Raw genomic sequence first — 6,338 nt, 5'->3', positions numbered from 1 at the left:
CGCCCCCTTGGCAAGGCCCATTTTGGGTTATATAGGGGGTAGTGGTGTCCCGAGGGGAAAAAATTAACATGTTAAATACTGCTCCCAGGCAATTGTAAAATGTCTCGGCGACGGAAGGCACCACTACCCGGCATATTTACGCCCCTCGGACTCCGTGCGCCAGCCTGTAATAGCGAATCGGGACTTAGAAAAAAAATTCGAGCAGGGAGCCAGAACATTTTCCCGGCGATCGAGGCCTCCGCGGCCGAGGAATTTGTCATTGGTGATTTTGCATGTTAAATTAACATGTGTATTAACACAGGCTTGGAGAAGCAAGCCTGCGGGACTCTGCAATACATTGAGCGGGCAGCCAGAAAATTCTGGCGGCGACCGAGGCCTCCGCGGCCGGGGAAATAATCCTCTGTAATTTTACATGTTAAATTAACATGTGTATTAACACAGGCTTGGAGAAGCAAGCCTGCGGGACGCTGCAATACATTGAGCGGGGAGCCAGAAATTTCTGGCGGCGACCGAGGCCTCTGCGGCCGGGATAATAATCCTTGGTAATTTTACATGTTAAATTAACATGTGTATTAACACAGGCTGGGAGAACTAGGCATTCTAGACTTTGAAAAATTTCGAGCAGGGGCCGGAGAAATTCTCCCGGCGACCGAGGCCTCCGCGGCCGGGAGAACTCTCGGCGCTCGGGCTCCGCGTCTACCCATGGGGAGCGGGAAGCCAGAAAATTCTGGCGGCGACCGAGGCCTCCGCGGCCGAGGAAATGGTCCTTGGTGATTTTACATGTTAAATTAACATGTGTATTAACACAGGCTGGGAAAAGCAAGCCTGCGGGACTCTGCAATATATTGAGCGGGGAGCCAGAAAATTCTGGCGGCGACCGAGGCCTCCACGGCCGGGGAAATAATCCTCGGTAATTTAACATGTTAAATTAACATGTGTATTAACACAGGCTTGGAGAAGCATGCCTGCGGGACTCTGCAATACATTGAGCGGGGAGCCAGAAAATTCTGGCGGCGACCGAGGCCTCTGCGGCCGAGGAAATGGTCATTGGTAATTTTACATGTTAAATTAACATGTGTATTAACACAGGCTGGGAAAAGCAAGCCTGCGGGACTCTGCAATATATTGAGCGGGGAGCCAGAAAATTCTGGCGGCGACCGAGGCCTCCACGGCCGGGGAAATAATCCTCGGTAATTTAACATGTTAAATTAACATGTGTATTAACACAGGCTGGGAGAAGCAGGCATTCTGGACTTTGAAAAATTTCGAGCAGGGGCCGGAGAAATTCTCCCGGCGACCGAGGCCTCCGCGGCCGGGAGAACACTCGGCGCTCGGGCTCCGCGTGTACCCGCGGCAAGGCCCATGTTGGGTTATATAGGGGGTAGTGGTGTCCCGAGGGGGAAAAAATTAACATGTTAAATACAGCTTCCAGGCAATAGAAAAATGTCTCGGCGACGGAAGGCACCACTACCCGGCGAATTCCCGCCCCTCTGACTCCGTGCGCCAGCCTGTAATAGCGAATCGGGACTTAGAAAAAATTCGAGCAGGGAGCCAGACAATTCTGTCGGCGACCGAGGCCTCCGTGGCCGGGGAAATAATCCTCGGTAATTTTACATGTTAAATTAACATGTGTATTAACACAGGCTTGGAGAACCAAGCCTGCGGGACTCTGCAATACATTGAGCGGGGAGCCAGAAAATTCTGGCGGCGACCGAGGCCTCCGCGGCCGGGGAAATAATCCTCGGTAATTTTACATGTTAAATTAACATGTGTATTAACACAGGCTTGGAGAACCAAGCCTGCGGGACTCTGCAATACATTGAGAGGTGAGCCAGAAAATTCTGGCGGCGACCGAGGCCTCCGCGGCCGAGGAAATGGTCCTCGGTGATTTTACATGTTAAATTAACATGTGTATTAACACAGGCTGGGAGAAGCAAGCCTGCGGGACTCTGCAATATATTGAGCGGGGAGCCAGAAAATTCTGGCGGCGACCGAGGCCTCCACGGCCGGGGAAATAATCCTCGATAATTTAACATGTTAAATTAACATGTGTATTAACACAGGCTGGGAGAAGCAGGCATTCTGGACTTTGAAAAATTTCGAGCAGGGGCCGGAGAAATTCTCCCGGCGACCGAGGCCTCCGCGGCCGGGAGAACTTCGGCGCTCGGGCTCTGCGTGTACCCACCGCAAGGCCTATTTTGGGTTTTATAGGGGGTAGTGGTGTCTCTGGAGGGAAAAAATACACGGTAAATATTGCAGCCAGAGCCTATGGCAATCTGTTGGCGACCGAGGCCTCCACACCCCGGCAAATTTTCGGCTCTCGGACTGTGTGTATTCCACTGGAGACAGGCCTGCGGGACTCTGTAATATATTGAGCCGGGAGCCAGAAAATTCTGGCGGCGACCGAGGCCTCCGCGGCCGAGGAAAAGGTCATTGGTAAAATTACATGTTAAATTAACATGTGTATTAACACAGGCTGGGAGAAGCAGGCATTCTGGACTTAGAAAAATTTCGAGCAGGGGCCCGAGAAATTCTCCCGGCTACGAGGCCTCCGCGGCCGGGAGAACTCTCGGCGCTCGGGCTCCGCGTCTACACATGGGGAGCGGGCAGCCAGAAAATTCTGGCGGCGACCGAGGCCTCCGCGGCCGAGGAAATGGTCCTTGGTGATTTTACATGTTAAATTAACATGTGTATTAACACAGGCTGGGAGAAGCAAGCCTGCGGGTCGCTGCAATATATTGAGCGGGGAGCCAGAAATTTCTGGCGGCGACCGAGGCCTCCGCGGCCGGGGAAATAATCCTCGGTAATTTTACATGTTAAATTAACATGTGTATTAACACAGGCTTGGAGAAGCAAGCATGCGGGACTCTGCAATATATTGAGCAGGGAGCCAGAAAATTCTGGCTGCGACCGAGGCCTCTGCGGCCGAGGAAATGGTCATTGGTAATTTTACATGTTAAATTAACATGTGTTTTAACACAGGCTGGGAGATGCAGGCATTCTGGACTTAGAAAAATTTCGAGCAGGGGCCAGGGAAATTCTCCCTGCGACCGAGGCCTCCGCGGCCGGGAGAACTCTCGAAAACCACCTCGTTCGTGGTTGTTTGTCGTGCGGGGCGAATCGGGAAATCTAGCAAATAGCTGAAGACATTCTCCCGGCGATGGAGGTCTCGGCGGCCGGGAAAAACGCCCGCGCTCGGGCGTTGCGCGCCCCCTTGGCAAGGCCCATTTTGCGTTATATAGGGGGTAGTGGTGTCACGAGGGGAAAAAATTAACATGTTAAATACTGCTCCCAGGCAATTGTAAAATGTCTCGGCGACGGAAGGCACCACTACCCGGCATATTTACGCCCCTCGGACTCCGTGCGCCAGCCTGTAATAGCGAATCGGGACTTAGAAAAAAAATTCGAGCAGGGAGCCAGAACATTTTCCCGGCGATCGAGGCCTCCGCGGCCGAGGAATTTGTCATTGGTGATTTTGCATGTTAAATTAACATGTGTATTAACACAGGCTTGGAGAAGCAAGCCTGCGGGACTCTGCAATACATTGAGCGGGCAGCCAGAAAATTCTGGCGGCGACCGAGGCCTCCGCGGCCGGGGAAATAATCCTCTGTAATTTTACATGTTAAATTAACATGTGTATTAACACAGGCTTGGAGAAGCAAGCCTGCGGGACTCTGCAATACATTGAGCGGGGAGCCAGAAATTTCTGGCGGCGACCGAGGCCTCTGCGGCCGGGATAATAATCCTTGGTAATTTTACATGTTAAATTAACATGTGTATTAACACAGGCTGGGAGAACTAGGCATTCTGGACTTTGAAAAATTTCGAGCAGGGGCCGGAGAAATTCTCCCGGCGACCGAGGCCTCCGCGGCCGGGAGAACTCTCGGCGCTCGGGCTCCGCGTCTACCCATGGGGAGCGGGCAGCCAGAAAATTCTGGCGGCGACCGAGGCCTCCGCGGCCGAGGAAAAGGTCATTGGTAATATTACATGTTAAATTAACATGTGTATTAACACATGCTGGGAGAAGCAGGCATTCTGGACTTTGAAAAATTTCGAGCAGGGGCCGGAGAAATTCTCCCGGCGACCGAGGCCTCCGCGGCCGGGAGAACTCTCGGCGCTTGGGCAGCGCGTCTACCCATGGGGAGCGGGCAGCCAGAAAATTCTGGCGGTGACCGAGGCCTCCGCGGCCGAGGAAATGGTCCTTGGTGATTTTACATGTTAAATTAACATGTGTATTAACACAGGCTGGGAGAAGCAGGCATTCTGGACTTAGAAAAATTTCGAGCAGGGGCCGTTGAAATTCTCCCGGCGACCGAGGCCTCCGCGGCCGGGAGAACTCTCGGCGCTCGGGCTCCGCGTGTACACGCGTCAAGGCCCATTTTGGGTTATATAGGGTGTAGTGGTGTCTCTGGAGGGAAAAAATACACGGTAAATATTGCAGCCAGAGCCTATGGCAATCTGTTGGCGACCGAGGCCTCCACACCCCGGCAAATTTTCGGCTCTCGGACTGTGTGTATTCCACTGGAGACAGGCCTGCGGGACTGTGCAGTATATTGAGCGGGGAGCCAGGAAAATCTCCCGGCGACCGAGGCCTCCGCGGCCGAGGAAATGGTAATTGGTGGTTTTGCATGTAAAATTAACATGTGTATTAACACAAGCTGGGATGAGAGGAATTTGGCGGCGACCGAGGCCTCCTCACCCCGGCAAAATATCAGCTACCGGGCTCTGCATATTCCTACAGAAGCAGGCCTGCAGGACTCTGCAATATATTGAGCGGGAACCAGAAAATTCTGGCGGCGACCGAGGCCTCCGCGGCCGAGGAAAATTGTCATTGGTGGTTTGCATGTAAAATTAACATGTGTATTAACACAAGCTGTGACCAGAGGAATTTGGCGGCGACCGGGGCCTCCACACCCCGGCAAAATATCAGCTACCGGGCTCTGCTTATTCACATTCAAGCAGGCATTAGGGACTCTGAAAAGTTTCGGGCGGGGAGCCAGAAAATTCTCCCGGCCACAGAGCCCTCCCTCCCGAGAGTCTGTGTAAATGCCTGTTATACAGGCCCCATGAATTCCAGCCTTATAGGTTATTTTAAGTCTCCGTTCGTGGTTGTTCGTAAACAACTGCGATTCGGGATTTTGACCTATTTCCTATGATCATGTTCCCGGAAGTTAGCCAGCCTCTTTCAGTCAAAATCTCATATTTTGGGTACCTTTGTGAACCCATCGATAGGCCCATTTTGGGTATATTAGGGGGACATGCAATCGGGAAAAATTGGAATTATTTGCAATATGGAAAGAATATGTACATAAATGAAAAGGGAGTCCCCCCGAGTTTTCTCGCCCTATATATATTGCAAAAATATCCAATTAATTATTGTGGAACCTGTAGCACCTTTCTATGAAGCAGAATTAACATTACAGAACGGTTTGAATGCTACCACCTCAGTTTCTCTACAATGCATTGGATTTCAAAGAGGTGAATTACTGTGGATGGTACTGTTGTATGGCTAACAAATCGTCTGGGAAACAATGCAGAATTAAATTAAGAAGGTTGTATGTTTTCTGTTACATGGTGGAGGTGCCCTCTAGTACACAGTAAAATGTTTTGTGGACTGCAGCTCCTTGAGGAATTAATTCAGTATGGGTCTTGTAGTGGTCTGAAAGTGGATGATGAAAAAGAATGTATAATGGTATTCAGAGCACCTCGCGGTGAAGCGGACATGCTACCTCAAAATGCTTGATTGATTCATGCCCAGTTCCCCCAAGAAGCGGTACATTGAAAAAATTGATTTACTTTGTGGATGATACTAGCAAATACTATCCGCTGGGGGAAGTAAGCAGAAATTTGGTGGTCGTATGTTTGTTACATGGTAGAGGTGCTTTCTAGTACACAATGAAATGCTTGGTGTACCGCTGCTCCTTGAAGAATTAATTCCATATGGGTCTAGCCGTGGTCTTAACTGTGAACACGAAGAACTATCTAAAGTGGCCTATCTGTCTGAACTGCAATACACAAGCTGCGAGCCAATGCTATACCTTTCTCAGGTAACGAGCTCTTGTGCGGCGATTCGATTGGATGCGAAATGGTGGGGAACGCGTGTCCGGTCGTCTTAACCAAGTAATGGTTCCCCTCTGTTAACAATGAAATGTTTGATGGATCGCAGCTCCCTGAGAGACAAGTTTCAAAGGGGTTAGTCGCGGTCTTCAATCCTGGCCAAGGTGCAGTCACCATCTATAAGAGATACCTGCTTTACTGAAGGGTAGCAAGAGTTCCCTTGCCCGCATGTTGCTCCGTGGGGGTATATCAGTATAAAGGTAGAAGAAGCCATGATCGGA

This window comes from Bacillus rossius, unplaced genomic scaffold (genome assembly GCF_032445375.1).
Source record: "Bacillus rossius redtenbacheri isolate Brsri unplaced genomic scaffold, Brsri_v3 Brsri_v3_scf823, whole genome shotgun sequence".
NCBI classification, from domain to species: domain Eukaryota; kingdom Metazoa; phylum Arthropoda; class Insecta; order Phasmatodea; family Bacillidae; genus Bacillus; species Bacillus rossius.
This window is presented reverse-complemented; position numbering follows the sequence as displayed.